Raw genomic sequence first — 17,634 nt, forward strand, 5'->3', positions numbered from 1 at the left:
GCCTCTTGTACTGGCGTCTGCAGAGCCCCACACTTGCTGTGCGAGGGAGGCCTGAAATCCCACTCTCTGGGGCTGCCTTTCCTCCCTCCAAGGAAGAGAGCCGGCTCGGCCGCCTTCAAGCTGAATGTAACGTTGGGCTGGGAAGTGCTACCTGGCAAATCAGTTTTCAGGGGCCATAGCCGCTGGGTGCACGTGTATGTGTACAGCCCCGATACTGCCCGGGAACATCAAGGTTCCCTCTACACAGCTCTTCCGTAACTTTAGCAGCGCAGGAGAGAGCTCGCGAAACTAGGCCTTTCTTGGCTCGGGAAGTGAGGACCTGCTCGCAGACCAATGGACCGGGCGTTTCCAGAACTCCACGTTGCCTGCACGCGGGAGGCCTGAAAACTCACTCTCTGGGGCTGCCTTTCCTCCCTCCAAGGAAGAGAGACGGCTCGGCCGCCTTCAAGCTGAAAGTAACATTGGGCTGGGAAGTGCTACCTGGGAAATCAGTTTTCAGGGGCCATAGCCGCTGGGTGCACGTGTATGTGTACAGCCCCGATACTGCCCGGGAACATCAAGGTTCCCTCTACACAGCTCTTCCGTCACTTTAGCTGTGCAGGAGAGAGCTCGCGAAACTAGGCCTTTCTTGGCTCGGGAAGTGAGGACCTGCTCGCAGACCAATGGACCGGGCGTTTCCAGAGCTCCACGTTGCCTGCGCGCGGGAGGCCTGAAAACTCACTCTCTGGGGCTGCCTTTCCTCCCTCCAAGGAAGAGAGCCTGCCCGGCCGCCTTCTGGCTGAAAGTCAAATCTGGCTGGGAAGTGGTAGTTGGGAAGTCAGTTTTCAGGGGCAATGTCCGCTAGGTGTACGTGCATGCCTAGGGTTCCCACACTGCCCAGAACACCAAGGTTCCCTCCACACAGCTCTTCCGTCACGTTAGCTCTGCAGGAGAGAGCTCGCGAAACTAGGCCTTTCTCGGCTCGGGAAGTGAGTGCCTGTTTGCAGGCCTCTTGTACTGGCGTCTGCAGAGCCCCACACTTGCTGTGCGAGGGAGGCCTAAAAACCCAATCTCTGGGGCTGCCTTTCCTCCCTCCAAGGAAGACAGCCTGCTCGGCCGCCTGCAAGCTGAAAGTCACATTGGGCTGGGAAATGCTACCTGGGAAGTCAGTTTTCAGGAGCCATGGCCGCTGGCTGCACGTTTACAGCTAGGCCTCCCACACTGCCCGGGAACATCAAGGCTCCCTCCAAACAGCTCTTCCGTCACGTTTGCCCTGCAGGAGAGAGATCGCGAAACTAGGCCTTTCTCGGCTCGGGAAGTGAGTGCCTGTTTGCAGGCCACTTTTATTGGCGTCTGCAGAGCCCCACACTTGCTGTGCGAGGGAGGCCTAAAAACCCAATCTCTGGGGCTGCCTTTCCTCCCTCCAAGGAAGAGAGCCTGCCCGGCCGCCTTCTGGCTGAAAGTCACATCGGGCTGGCAAGTGCTAGTTGGGAAGTCAGTTTTCAGGGGCAATGGCCGCTGGGTGCACGTGTAAGTGTAGGGTTCCCACACTGTCCAGAACATCAAGGCTCCCTCCACACAGCTCTACCGTCACGTTAGCTCTGCAGCTGAGAGCTCGCGAAACTAGGCCTTTCTCGCCTCGGGAAGTGAGTGCCTGTTTGCAGCCCTCTTGTACTGGCGTCTGTAGAGCCCCACACTTGCTGTGCGGGGAAGGCCTAACAACCCAATCTCTGGGCCTGCCTTTCCTCCCTCAAAGGTGGAGAGCCGGCTCGGCCGCCTTCAAGTTGAAAGTAACATTGGGCTGGGAAGTGCTACCTGGGAAATCAGTTTTCAGGGGCCATAGCCGCTGGGGGCACGTGTATGTGTACAGCCCCGATACTGCCCGGGAACATCAAGGTTCCCTCCACACAGCTCTTCCGTCACTTTAGCTGTGCAGGAGAGAGCTCGCGAAACTAGGCCTTTCTCGGCTCGGGAAGTGAGTGCCTGTTTGCAGGCCTCTTGTACTGGCGTCTGCACAGCCCCACACTTGCTGTGCGAGGGAGGCCTAAAAACCCAATCTCTGGGGCTGCCTTTCCTCCCTCCAAGGAAGACAGCCTGCTCGGCCGCCTTCAAGCTGAAAGTCACATTGGGCTGGGAAGTGCTACATGGGAAATCAGTTTTCAGGGGCCATAGCCGCTGGGTGCTCGTGTATGTGTACAGCCCCGATACTGCCCGGGAACATCAAGGCTCCCTCCACACAGCTCTACCGTCACGTTAGCTCTGCAGGAGAGAGCTCGCGAAACTAGGCCTTTCTTGACTCGGGAAGTGAGGCCCTGGTTGCAGGCCTCTTGTACTAACGTCTGGAGAGCCCCACACTTGTTGTGCGAGGGAGGCCTGAAATCCCACTCTCTGGGGCTGCCTTTCCTCCCTCCAAGGAAGAGAGCCGGCTCGGCCGCCTTCAAGCTGAATGTAACGTTGGGCTGGGAAGTGCTACCTGGCAAATCAGTTTTCAGGGGCCATAGCCGCTGGGTGCACGTGTATGTGTACAGCCCCGATACTGCCCGGGAACATCAAGGTTCCCTCTACACAGCTCTTCCGTAACTTTAGCAGCGCAGGAGAGAGCTCGCGAAACTAGGCCTTTCTTGGCTCGGGAAGTGAGGACCTGCTCGCAGACCAATGGACCGGGCGTTTCCAGAGCTCCACGTTGCCTGCGCGCGGGAGGCCTGAAAACTCACTCTCTGGGGCTGCCTTTCCTCCCTCCAAGGAAGAGAGCCGGCTCGGCCGCCTTCAAGCTGAATGTAACGTTGGGCTGGGAAGTGCTACCTGGCAAATCAGTTTTCAGGGGCCATAGCCGCTGGGTGCACGTGTATGTGTACAGCCCCGATACTGCCCGGGAACATCAAGGTTCCCTCTACACAGCTCTTCCGTAACTTTAGCAGCGCAGGAGAGAGCTCGCGAAACTAGGCCTTTCTTGGCTCGGGAAGTGAGGACCTGCTCGCAGACCAATGGACCGGGCGTTTCCAGAACTCCACGTTGCCTGCGCGCGGGAGGCCTGAAAACTCACTCTCTGGGGCTGCCTTTCCTCCCTCCAAGGAAGAGAGACGGCTCGGCCGCCTTCAAGCTGAAAGTAACATTGGGCTGGGAAGTGCTACCTGGGAAATCAGTTTTCAGGGGCCATAGCCGCTGGGTGCACGTGTATGTGTACAGCCCCGATACTGCCCGGGAACATCAAGGTTCCCTCTACACAGCTCTTCCGTCACTTTAGCTGTGCAGGAGAGAGCTCGCGAAACTAGGCCTTTCTTGGCTCGGGAAGTGAGGACCTGCTCGCAGACCAATGGACCGGGCGTTTCCAGAGCTCCACGTTGCCTGCGCGCGGGAGGCCTGAAAACTCACTCTCTGGGGCTGCCTTTCCTCCCTCCAAGGAAGAGAGCCTGCCCGGCCGCCTTCTGGCTGAAAGTCAAATCTGGCTGGGAAGTGGTAGTTGGGAAGTCAGTTTTCAGGGGCAATGTCCGCTAGGTGTACGTGCATGCCTAGGGTTCCCACACTGCCCAGAACACCAAGGTTCCCTCCACACAGCTCTTCCGTCACGTTAGCTCTGCAGGAGAGAGCTCGCGAAACTAGGCCTTTCTCGGCTCGGGAAGTGAGTGCCTGTTTGCAGGCCTCTTGTACTGGCGTCTGCAGAGCCCCACACTTGCTGTGCGAGGGAGGCCTAAAAACCCAATCTCTGGGGCTGCCTTTCCTCCCTCCAAGGAAGACAGCCTGCTCGGCCGCCTGCAAGCTGAAAGTCACATTGGGCTGGGAAATGCTACCTGGGAAGTCAGTTTTCAGGGGCCATGGCCGCTGGCTGCACGTTTACAGCTAGGCCTCCCACACTGCCCGGGAACATCAAGGCTCCCTCCAAACAGCTCTTCCGTCACGTTTGCCCTGCAGGAGAGAGATCGCGAAACTAGGCCTTTCTCGGCTCGGGAAGTGAGTGCCTGTTTGCAGGCCGCTTTTATTGGCGTCTGCAGAGCCCCACACTTGCTGTGCGAGGGAGGCCTAAAAACCCAATCTCTGGGGCTGCCTTTCCTCCCTCCAAGGAAGAGAGCCTGCCCGGCCGCCTTCTGGCTGAAAGTCACATCGGGCTGGCAAGTGCTAGTTGGGAAGTCAGTTTTCAGGGGCAATGGCCGCTGGGTGCACGTGTAAGTGTAGGGTTCCCACACTGTCCAGAACATCAAGGCTCCCTCCACACAGCTCTACCGTCACGTTAGCTCTGCAGCTGAGAGCTCGCGAAACTAGGCCTTTCTCGCCTCGGGAAGTGAGTGCCTGTTTGCAGCCCTCTTGTACTGGCGTCTGTAGAGCCCCACACTTGCTGTGCGGGGAAGGCCTAACAACCCAATCTCTGGGCCTGCCTTTCCTCCCTCAAAGGTGGAGAGCCGGCTCGGCCGCCTTCAAGTTGAAAGTAACATTGGGCTGGGAAGTGCTACCTGGGAAATCAGTTTTCAGGGGCCATAGCCGCTGGGGGCACGTGTATGTGTACAGCCCCGATACTGCCCGGGAACATCAAGGTTCCCTCCACACAGCTCTTCCGTCACTTTAGCTGTGCAGGAGAGAGCTCGCGAAACTAGGCCTTTCTCGGCTCGGGAAGTGAGTGCCTGTTTGCAGGCCTCTTGTACTGGCGTCTGCACAGCCCCACACTTGCTGTGCGAGGGAGGCCTAAAAACCCAATCTCTGGGGCTGCCTTTCCTCCCTCCAAGGAAGACAGCCTGCTCGGCCGCCTTCAAGCTGAAAGTCACATTGGGCTGGGAAGTGCTACATGGGAAATCAGTTTTCAGGGGCCATAGCCGCTGGGTGCTCGTGTATGTGTACAGCCCCGATACTGCCCGGGAACATCAAGGCTCCCTCCACACAGCTCTACCGTCACGTTAGCTCTGCAGGAGAGAGCTCGCGAAACTAGGCCTTTCTTGACTCGGGAAGTGAGGCCCTGGTTGCAGGCCTCTTGTACTAACGTCTGGAGAGCCCCACACTTGTTGTGCGAGGGAGGCCTGAAATCCCACTCTCTGGGGCTGCCTTTCCTCCCTCCAAGGAAGAGAGCCGGCTCGGCCGCCTTCAAGCTGAATGTAACGTTGGGCTGGGAAGTGCTACCTGGCAAATCAGTTTTCAGGGGCCATAGCCGCTGGGTGCACGTGTATGTGTACAGCCCCGATACTGCCCGGGAACATCAAGGTTCCCTCTACACAGCTCTTCCGTAACTTTAGCAGCGCAGGAGAGAGCTCGCGAAACTAGGCCTTTCTTGGCTCGGGAAGTGAGGACCTGCTCGCAGACCAATGGACCGGGCGTTTCCAGAGCTCCACGTTGCCTGCGCGCGGGAGGCCTGAAAACTCACTCTCTGGGGCTGCCTTTCCTCCCTCCAAGGAAGAGAGACGGCTCGGCCGCCTTCAAGCTGAAAGTAACATTGGGCTGGGAAGTGCTACCTGGGAAATCAGTTTTCAGGGGCCATAGCCGCTGGGTGCACGTGTATGTGTACAGCCCCGATACTGCCCGGGAACATCAAGGTTCCCTCCACACAGCTCTTCCGTCACTTTAGCTGTGCAGGAGAGAGCTCGCGAAACTAGGCCTTTCTCGGCTCGGGAAGTGAGTGCCTGTTTGCAGGCCTCTTGTACTGGCGTCTGCACAGCCCCACACTTGCTGTGCGAGGGAGGCCTAAAAACCCAATCTCTGGGGCTGCCTTTCCTCCCTCCAAGGAAGACAGCCTGCTCGGCCGCCTTCAAGCTGAAAGTCACATTGGGCTGGGAAGTGCTACATGGGAAATCAGTTTTCAGGGGCCATAGCCGCTGGGTGCTCGTGTATGTGTACAGCCCCGATACTGCCCGGGAACATCAAGGCTCCCTCCACACAGCTCTACCGTCACGTTAGCTCTGCAGGAGAGAGCTCGCGAAACTAGGCCTTTCTTGACTCGGGAAGTGAGGCCCTGGTTGCAGGCCTCTTGTACTGGCGTCTGCAGAGCCCCACACTTGCTGTGCGAGGGAGGCCTGAAATCCCACTCTCTGGGGCTGCCTTTCCTCCCTCCAAGGAAGAGAGCCGGCTCGGCCGCCTTCAAGCTGAATGTAACGTTGGGCTGGGAAGTGCTACCTGGCAAATCAGTTTTCAGGGGCCATAGCCGCTGGGTGCACGTGTATGTGTACAGCCCCGATACTGCCCGGGAACATCAAGGTTCCCTCTACACAGCTCTTCCGTAACTTTAGCAGCGCAGGAGAGAGCTCGCGAAACTAGGCCTTTCTTGGCTCGGGAAGTGAGGACCTGCTCGCAGACCAATGGACCGGGCGTTTCCAGAACTCCACGTTGCCTGCGCGCGGGAGGCCTGAAAACTCACTCTCTGGGGCTGCCTTTCCTCCCTCCAAGGAAGAGAGACGGCTCGGCCGCCTTCAAGCTGAAAGTAACATTGGGCTGGGAAGTGCTACCTGGGAAATCAGTTTTCAGGGGCCATAGCCGCTGGGTGCACGTGTATGTGTACAGCCCCGATACTGCCCGGGAACATCAAGGTTCCCTCTACACAGCTCTTCCGTCACTTTAGCTGTGCAGGAGAGAGCTCGCGAAACTAGGCCTTTCTTGGCTCGGGAAGTGAGGACCTGCTCGCAGACCAATGGACCGGGCGTTTCCAGAGCTCCACGTTGCCTGCGCGCGGGAGGCCTGAAAACTCACTCTCTGGGGCTGCCTTTCCTCCCTCCAAGGAAGAGAGCCTGCCCGGCCGCCTTCTGGCTGAAAGTCAAATCTGGCTGGGAAGTGGTAGTTGGGAAGTCAGTTTTCAGGGGCAATGTCCGCTAGGTGTACGTGCATGCCTAGGGTTCCCACACTGCCCAGAACACCAAGGTTCCCTCCACACAGCTCTTCCGTCACGTTAGCTCTGCAGGAGAGAGCTCGCGAAACTAGGCCTTTCTCGGCTCGGGAAGTGAGTGCCTGTTTGCAGGCCTCTTGTACTGGCGTCTGCAGAGCCCCACACTTGCTGTGCGAGGGAGGCCTAAAAACCCAATCTCTGGGGCTGCCTTTCCTCCCTCCAAGGAAGACAGCCTGCTCGGCCGCCTGCAAGCTGAAAGTCACATTGGGCTGGGAAATGCTACCTGGGAAGTCAGTTTTCAGGAGCCATGGCCGCTGGCTGCACGTTTACAGCTAGGCCTCCCACACTGCCCGGGAACATCAAGGCTCCCTCCAAACAGCTCTTCCGTCACGTTTGCCCTGCAGGAGAGAGATCGCGAAACTAGGCCTTTCTCGGCTCGGGAAGTGAGTGCCTGTTTGCAGGCCACTTTTATTGGCGTCTGCAGAGCCCCACACTTGCTGTGCGAGGGAGGCCTAAAAACCCAATCTCTGGGGCTGCCTTTCCTCCCTCCAAGGAAGAGAGCCTGCCCGGCCGCCTTCTGGCTGAAAGTCACATCGGGCTGGCAAGTGCTAGTTGGGAAGTCAGTTTTCAGGGGCAATGGCCGCTGGGTGCACGTGTAAGTGTAGGGTTCCCACACTGTCCAGAACATCAAGGCTCCCTCCACACAGCTCTACCGTCACGTTAGCTCTGCAGCTGAGAGCTCGCGAAACTAGGCCTTTCTCGCCTCGGGAAGTGAGTGCCTGTTTGCAGCCCTCTTGTACTGGCGTCTGTAGAGCCCCACACTTGCTGTGCGGGGAAGGCCTAACAACCCAATCTCTGGGCCTGCCTTTCCTCCCTCAAAGGTGGAGAGCCGGCTCGGCCGCCTTCAAGTTGAAAGTAACATTGGGCTGGGAAGTGCTACCTGGGAAATCAGTTTTCAGGGGCCATAGCCGCTGGGGGCACGTGTATGTGTACAGCCCCGATACTGCCCGGGAACATCAAGGTTCCCTCCACACAGCTCTTCCGTCACTTTAGCTGTGCAGGAGAGAGCTCGCGAAACTAGGCCTTTCTCGGCTCGGGAAGTGAGTGCCTGTTTGCAGGCCTCTTGTACTGGCGTCTGCACAGCCCCACACTTGCTGTGCGAGGGAGGCCTAAAAACCCAATCTCTGGGGCTGCCTTTCCTCCCTCCAAGGAAGACAGCCTGCTCGGCCGCCTTCAAGCTGAAAGTCACATTGGGCTGGGAAGTGCTACATGGGAAATCAGTTTTCAGGGGCCATAGCCGCTGGGTGCTCGTGTATGTGTACAGCCCCGATACTGCCCGGGAACATCAAGGCTCCCTCCACACAGCTCTACCGTCACGTTAGCTCTGCAGGAGAGAGCTCGCGAAACTAGGCCTTTCTTGACTCGGGAAGTGAGGCCCTGGTTGCAGGCCTCTTGTACTAACGTCTGGAGAGCCCCACACTTGTTGTGCGAGGGAGGCCTGAAATCCCACTCTCTGGGGCTGCCTTTCCTCCCTCCAAGGAAGAGAGCCGGCTCGGCCGCCTTCAAGCTGAATGTAACGTTGGGCTGGGAAGTGCTACCTGGCAAATCAGTTTTCAGGGGCCATAGCCGCTGGGTGCACGTGTATGTGTACAGCCCCGATACTGCCCGGGAACATCAAGGTTCCCTCTACACAGCTCTTCCGTAACTTTAGCAGCGCAGGAGAGAGCTCGCGAAACTAGGCCTTTCTTGGCTCGGGAAGTGAGGACCTGCTCGCAGACCAATGGACCGGGCGTTTCCAGAACTCCACGTTGCCTGCGCGCGGGAGGCCTGAAAACTCACTCTCTGGGGCTGCCTTTCCTCCCTCCAAGGAAGAGAGACGGCTCGGCCGCCTTCAAGCTGAAAGTAACATTGGGCTGGGAAGTGCTACCTGGGAAATCAGTTTTCAGGGGCCATAGCCGCTGGGTGCACGTGTATGTGTACAGCCCCGATACTGCCCGGGAACATCAAGGTTCCCTCTACACAGCTCTTCCGTCACTTTAGCTGTGCAGGAGAGAGCTCGCGAAACTAGGCCTTTCTTGGCTCGGGAAGTGAGGACCTGCTCGCAGACCAATGGACCGGGCGTTTCCAGAGCTCCACGTTGCCTGCGCGCGGGAGGCCTGAAAACTCACTCTCTGGGGCTGCCTTTCCTCCCTCCAAGGAAGAGAGCCTGCCCGGCCGCCTTCTGGCTGAAAGTCAAATCTGGCTGGGAAGTGGTAGTTGGGAAGTCAGTTTTCAGGGGCAACGTCCGCTAGGTGTACGTGCATGCCTAGGGTTCCCACACTGCCCAGAACACCAAGGTTCCCTCCACACAGCTCTTCCGTCACGTTAGCTCTGCAGGAGAGAGCTCGCGAAACTAGGCCTTTCTCGGCTCGGGAAGTGAGTGCCTGTTTGCAGGCCTCTTGTACTGGCGTCTGCAGAGCCCCACACTTGCTGTGCGAGGGAGGCCTAAAAACCCAATCTCTGGGGCTGCCTTTCCTCCCTCCAAGGAAGACAGCCTGCTCGGCCGCCTGCAAGCTGAAAGTCACATTGGGCTGGGAAATGCTACCTGGGAAGTCAGTTTTCAGGGGCCATGGCCGCTGGCTGCACGTTTACAGCTAGGCCTCCCACACTGCCCGGGAACATCAAGGCTCCCTCCAAACAGCTCTTCCGTCACGTTTGCCCTGCAGGAGAGAGATCGCGAAACTAGGCCTTTCTCGGCTCGGGAAGTGAGTGCCTGTTTGCAGGCCGCTTTTATTGGCGTCTGCAGAGCCCCACACTTGCTGTGCGAGGGAGGCCTAAAAACCCAATCTCTGGGGCTGCCTTTCCTCCCTCCAAGGAAGAGAGCCTGCCCGGCCGCCTTCTGGCTGAAAGTCACATCGGGCTGGCAAGTGCTAGTTGGGAAGTCAGTTTTCAGGGGCAATGGCCGCTGGGTGCACGTGTAAGTGTAGGGTTCCCACACTGTCCAGAACATCAAGGCTCCCTCCACACAGCTCTACCGTCACGTTAGCTCTGCAGCTGAGAGCTCGCGAAACTAGGCCTTTCTCGCCTCGGGAAGTGAGTGCCTGTTTGCAGCCCTCTTGTACTGGCGTCTGTAGAGCCCCACACTTGCTGTGCGGGGAAGGCCTAACAACCCAATCTCTGGGCCTGCCTTTCCTCCCTCAAAGGTGGAGAGCCGGCTCGGCCGCCTTCAAGTTGAAAGTAACATTGGGCTGGGAAGTGCTACCTGGGAAATCAGTTTTCAGGGGCCATAGCCGCTGGGGGCACGTGTATGTGTACAGCCCCGATACTGCCCGGGAACATCAAGGTTCCCTCCACACAGCTCTTCCGTCACTTTAGCTGTGCAGGAGAGAGCTCGCGAAACTAGGCCTTTCTCGGCTCGGGAAGTGAGTGCCTGTTTGCAGGCCTCTTGTACTGGCGTCTGCACAGCCCCACACTTGCTGTGCGAGGGAGGCCTAAAAACCCAATCTCTGGGGCTGCCTTTCCTCCCTCCAAGGAAGACAGCCTGCTCGGCCGCCTTCAAGCTGAAAGTCACATTGGGCTGGGAAGTGCTACATGGGAAATCAGTTTTCAGGGGCCATAGCCGCTGGGTGCTCGTGTATGTGTACAGCCCCGATACTGCCCGGGAACATCAAGGCTCCCTCCACACAGCTCTACCGTCACGTTAGCTCTGCAGGAGAGAGCTCGCGAAACTAGGCCTTTCTTGACTCGGGAAGTGAGGCCCTGGTTGCAGGCCTCTTGTACTAACGTCTGGAGAGCCCCACACTTGTTGTGCGAGGGAGGCCTGAAATCCCACTCTCTGGGGCTGCCTTTCCTCCCTCCAAGGAAGAGAGCCGGCTCGGCCGCCTTCAAGCTGAATGTAACGTTGGGCTGGGAAGTGCTACCTGGCAAATCAGTTTTCAGGGGCCATAGCCGCTGGGTGCACGTGTATGTGTACAGCCCCGATACTGCCCGGGAACATCAAGGTTCCCTCTACACAGCTCTTCCGTAACTTTAGCAGCGCAGGAGAGAGCTCGCGAAACTAGGCCTTTCTTGGCTCGGGAAGTGAGGACCTGCTCGCAGACCAATGGACCGGGCGTTTCCAGAGCTCCACGTTGCCTGCGCGCGGGAGGCCTGAAAACTCACTCTCTGGGGCTGCCTTTCCTCCCTCCAAGGAAGAGAGACGGCTCGGCCGCCTTCAAGCTGAAAGTAACATTGGGCTGGGAAGTGCTACCTGGGAAATCAGTTTTCAGGGGCCATAGCCGCTGGGGGCACGTGTATGTGTACAGCCCCGATACTGCCCGGGAACATCAAGGTTCCCTCCACACAGCTCTTCCGTCACTTTAGCTGTGCAGGAGAGAGCTCGCGAAACTAGGCCTTTCTCGGCTCGGGAAGTGAGTGCCTGTTTGCAGGCCTCTTGTACTGGCGTCTGCACAGCCCCACACTTGCTGTGCGAGGGAGGCCTAAAAACCCAATCTCTGGGGCTGCCTTTCCTCCCTCCAAGGAAGACAGCCTGCTCGGCCGCCTTCAAGCTGAAAGTCACATTGGGCTGGGAAGTGCTACATGGGAAATCAGTTTTCAGGGGCCATAGCCGCTGGGTGCTCGTGTATGTGTACAGCCCCGATACTGCCCGGGAACATCAAGGCTCCCTCCACACAGCTCTACCGTCACGTTAGCTCTGCAGGAGAGAGCTCGCGAAACTAGGCCTTTCTTGACTCGGGAAGTGAGGCCCTGGTTGCAGGCCTCTTGTACTGGCGTCTGCAGAGCCCCACACTTGCTGTGCGAGGGAGGCCTGAAATCCCACTCTCTGGGGCTGCCTTTCCTCCCTCCAAGGAAGAGAGCCGGCTCGGCCGCCTTCAAGCTGAATGTAACGTTGGGCTGGGAAGTGCTACCTGGCAAATCAGTTTTCAGGGGCCATAGCCGCTGGGTGCACGTGTATGTGTACAGCCCCGATACTGCCCGGGAACATCAAGGTTCCCTCTACACAGCTCTTCCGTAACTTTAGCAGCGCAGGAGAGAGCTCGCGAAACTAGGCCTTTCTTGGCTCGGGAAGTGAGGACCTGCTCGCAGACCAATGGACCGGGCGTTTCCAGAACTCCACGTTGCCTGCGCGCGGGAGGCCTGAAAACTCACTCTCTGGGGCTGCCTTTCCTCCCTCCAAGGAAGAGAGACGGCTCGGCCGCCTTCAAGCTGAAAGTAACATTGGGCTGGGAAGTGCTACCTGGGAAATCAGTTTTCAGGGGCCATAGCCGCTGGGTGCACGTGTATGTGTACAGCCCCGATACTGCCCGGGAACATCAAGGTTCCCTCTACACAGCTCTTCCGTCACTTTAGCTGTGCAGGAGAGAGCTCGCGAAACTAGGCCTTTCTTGGCTCGGGAAGTGAGGACCTGCTCGCAGACCAATGGACCGGGCGTTTCCAGAGCTCCACGTTGCCTGCGCGCGGGAGGCCTGAAAACTCACTCTCTGGGGCTGCCTTTCCTCCCTCCAAGGAAGAGAGCCTGCCCGGCCGCCTTCTGGCTGAAAGTCAAATCTGGCTGGGAAGTGGTAGTTGGGAAGTCAGTTTTCAGGGGCAATGTCCGCTAGGTGTACGTGCATGCCTAGGGTTCCCACACTGCCCAGAACACCAAGGTTCCCTCCACACAGCTCTTCCGTCACGTTAGCTCTGCAGGAGAGAGCTCGCGAAACTAGGCCTTTCTCGGCTCGGGAAGTGAGTGCCTGTTTGCAGGCCTCTTGTACTGGCGTCTGCAGAGCCCCACACTTGCTGTGCGAGGGAGGCCTAAAAACCCAATCTCTGGGGCTGCCTTTCCTCCCTCCAAGGAAGACAGCCTGCTCGGCCGCCTGCAAGCTGAAAGTCACATTGGGCTGGGAAATGCTACCTGGGAAGTCAGTTTTCAGGGGCCATGGCCGCTGGCTGCACGTTTACAGCTAGGCCTCCCACACTGCCCGGGAACATCAAGGCTCCCTCCAAACAGCTCTTCCGTCACGTTTGCCCTGCAGGAGAGAGATCGCGAAACTAGGCCTTTCTCGGCTCGGGAAGTGAGTGCCTGTTTGCAGGCCGCTTTTATTGGCGTCTGCAGAGCCCCACACTTGCTGTGCGAGGGAGGCCTAAAAACCCAATCTCTGGGGCTGCCTTTCCTCCCTCCAAGGAAGAGAGCCTGCCCGGCCGCCTTCTGGCTGAAAGTCACATCGGGCTGGCAAGTGCTAGTTGGGAAGTCAGTTTTCAGGGGCAATGGCCGCTGGGTGCACGTGTAAGTGTAGGGTTCCCACACTGTCCAGAACATCAAGGCTCCCTCCACACAGCTCTACCGTCACGTTAGCTCTGCAGCTGAGAGCTCGCGAAACTAGGCCTTTCTCGCCTCGGGAAGTGAGTGCCTGTTTGCAGCCCTCTTGTACTGGCGTCTGTAGAGCCCCACACTTGCTGTGCGGGGAAGGCCTAACAACCCAATCTCTGGGCCTGCCTTTCCTCCCTCAAAGGTGGAGAGCCGGCTCGGCCGCCTTCAAGTTGAAAGTAACATTGGGCTGGGAAGTGCTACCTGGGAAATCAGTTTTCAGGGGCCATAGCCGCTGGGGGCACGTGTATGTGTACAGCCCCGATACTGCCCGGGAACATCAAGGTTCCCTCCACACAGCTCTTCCGTCACTTTAGCTGTGCAGGAGAGAGCTCGCGAAACTAGGCCTTTCTCGGCTCGGGAAGTGAGTGCCTGTTTGCAGGCCTCTTGTACTGGCGTCTGCACAGCCCCACACTTGCTGTGCGAGGGAGGCCTAAAAACCCAATCTCTGGGGCTGCCTTTCCTCCCTCCAAGGAAGACAGCCTGCTCGGCCGCCTTCAAGCTGAAAGTCACATTGGGCTGGGAAGTGCTACATGGGAAATCAGTTTTCAGGGGCCATAGCCGCTGGGTGCTCGTGTATGTGTACAGCCCCGATACTGCCCGGGAACATCAAGGCTCCCTCCACACAGCTCTACCGTCACGTTAGCTCTGCAGGAGAGAGCTCGCGAAACTAGGCCTTTCTTGACTCGGGAAGTGAGGCCCTGGTTGCAGGCCTCTTGTACTAACGTCTGGAGAGCCCCACACTTGTTGTGCGAGGGAGGCCTGAAATCCCACTCTCTGGGGCTGCCTTTCCTCCCTCCAAGGAAGAGAGCCGGCTCGGCCGCCTTCAAGCTGAATGTAACGTTGGGCTGGGAAGTGCTACCTGGCAAATCAGTTTTCAGGGGCCATAGCCGCTGGGTGCACGTGTATGTGTACAGCCCCGATACTGCCCGGGAACATCAAGGTTCCCTCTACACAGCTCTTCCGTAACTTTAGCAGCGCAGGAGAGAGCTCGCGAAACTAGGCCTTTCTTGGCTCGGGAAGTGAGGACCTGCTCGCAGACCAATGGACCGGGCGTTTCCAGAGCTCCACGTTGCCTGCGCGCGGGAGGCCTGAAAACTCACTCTCTGGGGCTGCCTTTCCTCCCTCCAAGGAAGAGAGACGGCTCGGCCGCCTTCAAGCTGAAAGTAACATTGGGCTGGGAAGTGCTACCTGGGAAATCAGTTTTCAGGGGCCATAGCCGCTGGGGGCACGTGTATGTGTACAGCCCCGATACTGCCCGGGAACATCAAGGTTCCCTCCACACAGCTCTTCCGTCACTTTAGCTGTGCAGGAGAGAGCTCGCGAAACTAGGCCTTTCTCGGCTCGGGAAGTGAGTGCCTGTTTGCAGGCCTCTTGTACTGGCGTCTGCACAGCCCCACACTTGCTGTGCGAGGGAGGCCTAAAAACCCAATCTCTGGGGCTGCCTTTCCTCCCTCCAAGGAAGACAGCCTGCTCGGCCGCCTTCAAGCTGAAAGTCACATTGGGCTGGGAAGTGCTACATGGGAAATCAGTTTTCAGGGGCCATAGCCGCTGGGTGCTCGTGTATGTGTACAGCCCCGATACTGCCCGGGAACATCAAGGCTCCCTCCACACAGCTCTACCGTCACGTTAGCTCTGCAGGAGAGAGCTCGCGAAACTAGGCCTTTCTTGACTCGGGAAGTGAGGCCCTGGTTGCAGGCCTCTTGTACTGGCGTCTGCAGAGCCCCACACTTGCTGTGCGAGGGAGGCCTGAAATCCCACTCTCTGGGGCTGCCTTTCCTCCCTCCAAGGAAGAGAGCCGGCTCGGCCGCCTTCAAGCTGAATGTAACGTTGGGCTGGGAAGTGCTACCTGGCAAATCAGTTTTCAGGGGCCATAGCCGCTGGGTGCACGTGTATGTGTACAGCCCCGATACTGCCCGGGAACATCAAGGTTCCCTCTACACAGCTCTTCCGTAACTTTAGCAGCGCAGGAGAGAGCTCGCGAAACTAGGCCTTTCTTGGCTCGGGAAGTGAGGACCTGCTCGCAGACCAATGGACCGGGCGTTTCCAGAGCTCCACGTTGCCTGCGCGCGGGAGGCCTGAAAACTCACTCTCTGGGGCTGCCTTTCCTCCCTCCAAGGAAGAGAGACGGCTCGGCCGCCTTCAAGCTGAAAGTAACATTGGGCTGGGAAGTGCTACCTCGGAAATCAGTTTTCAGGGGCCATAGCCGCTGGGGGCACGTGTATGTGTACAGCCCCGATACTGCCCGGGAACATCAAGGTTCCCTCCACACAGCTCTTCCGTCACTTTAGCTGTGCAGGAGAGAGCTCGCGAAACTAGGCCTTTCTCGGCTCGGGAAGTGAGTGCCTGTTTGCAGGCCTCTTGTACTGGCGTCTGCACAGCCCCACACTTGCTGTGCGAGGGAGGCCTAAAAACCCAATCTCTGGGGCTGCCTTTCCTCCCTCCAAGGAAGACAGCCTGCTCGGCCGCCTTCAAGCTGAAAGTCACATTGGGCTGGGAAGTGCTACATGGGAAATCAGTTTTCAGGGGCCATAGCCGCTGGGTGCTCGTGTATGTGTACAGCCCCGATACTGCCCGGGAACATCAAGGCTCCCTCCACACAGCTCTACCGTCACGTTAGCTCTGCAGGAGAGAGCTCGCGAAACTAGGCCTTTCTTGACTCGGGAAGTGAGGCCCTGGTTGCAGGCCTCTTGTACTGGCGTCTGCAGAGCCCCACACTTGCTGTGCGAGGGAGGCCTGAAATCCCACTCTCTGGGGCTGCCTTTCCTCCCTCCAAGGAAGAGAGCCGGCTCGGCCGCCTTCAAGCTGAATGTAACGTTGGGCTGGGAAGTGCTACCTGGCAAATCAGTTTTCAGGGGCCATAGCCGCTGGGTGCACGTGTATGTGTACAGCCCCGATACTGCCCGGGAACATCAAGGTTCCCTCTACACAGCTCTTCCGTAACTTTAGCAGCGCAGGAGAGAGCTCGCGAAACTAGGCCTTTCTTGGCTCGGGAAGTGAGGACCTGCTCGCAGACCAATGGACCGGGCGTTTCCAGAACTCCACGTTGCCTGCGCGCGGGAGGCCTGAAAACTCACTCTCTGGGGCTGCCTTTCCTCCCTCCAAGGAAGAGAGACGGCTCGGCCGCCTTCAAGCTGAAAGTAACATTGGGCTGGGAAGTGCTACCTGGGAAATCAGTTTTCAGGGGCCATAGCCGCTGGGTGCACGTGTATGTGTACAGCCCCGATACTGCCCGGGAACATCAAGGTTCCCTCTACACAGCTCTTCCGTCACTTTAGCTGTGCAGGAGAGAGGTCGCGAAACTAGGCCTTTCTTGGCTCGGGAAGTGAGGACCTGCTCGCAGACCAATGGACCGGGCGTTTCCAGAGCTCCACGTTGCCTGCGCGCGGGAGGCCTGAAAACTCACTCTCTGGGGCTGCCTTTCCTCCCTCCAAGGAAGAGAGCCTGCCCGGCCGCCTTCTGGCTGAAAGTCAAATCTGGCTGGGAAGTGGTAGTTGGGAAGTCAGTTTTCAGGGGCAATGTCCGCTAGGTGTACGTGCATGCCTAGGGTTCCCACACTGCCCAGAACACCAAGGTTCCCTCCACACAGCTCTTCCGTCACGTTAGCTCTGCAGGAGAGAGCTCGCGAAACTAGGCCTTTCTCGGCTCGGGAAGTGAGTGCCTGTTTGCAGGCCTCTTGTACTGGCGTCTGCAGAGCCCCACACTTGCTGTGCGAGGGAGGCCTAAAAACCCAATCTCTGGGGCTGCCTTTCCTCCCTCCAAGGAAGACAGCCTGCTCGGCCGCCTGCAAGCTGAAAGTCACATTGGGCTGGGAAATGCTACCTGGGAAGTCAGTTTTCAGGGGCCATGGCCGCTGGCTGCACGTTTACAGCTAGGCCTCCCAGACTGCCCGGGAACATCAAGGCTCCCTCCAAACAGCTCTTCCGTCACGTTTGCCCTGCAGGAGAGAGATCGCGAAACTAGGCCTTTCTCGGCTCGGGAAGTGAGTGCCTGTTTGCAGGCCGCTTTTATTGGCGTCTGCAGAGCCCCACACTTGCTGTGCCAGGGAGGCCTAAAAACCCAATCTCTGGGGCTGCCTTTCCTCCCTCCAAGGAAGAGAGCCTGCCCGGCCGCCTTCTGGCTGAAAGTCACATCGGGCTGGCAAGTGCTACTTGGGAAGTCAGTTTTCAGGGGCAATGGCCGCTGGGTGCACGAGTAAGTGTAGGGTTCCCACACTGTCCAGAACATCAAGGCTCCCTCCACACAGCTCTACCGTCACGTTAGCTCTGCAGCTGAGAGCTCGCGAAACTAGGCCTTTCTCGCCTCGGGAAGTGAGTGCCTGTTTGCAGCCCTCTTGTACTGGCGTCTGTAGAGCCCCACACTTGCTGTGCGGGGAAGGCCTAACAACCCAATCTCTGGGCCTGCCTTTCCTCCCTCAAAGGCGGAGAGCCGGCTCGGCCGCCTTCAAGTTGAAAGTAACATTGGGCTGGGAAGTGCTACCTGGGAAATCAGTTTTCAGGGGCCATAGCCGCTGGGGGCACGTGTATGTGTACAGCCC

The sequence above is a fragment of the Giraffa tippelskirchi genome, chromosome X (assembly GCF_054371585.1).
Source record: "Giraffa tippelskirchi isolate mGirTip1 chromosome X, T2T-mGirTip1v1.2.pri, whole genome shotgun sequence".
Lineage (NCBI taxonomy): Eukaryota > Metazoa > Chordata > Mammalia > Artiodactyla > Giraffidae > Giraffa > Giraffa tippelskirchi.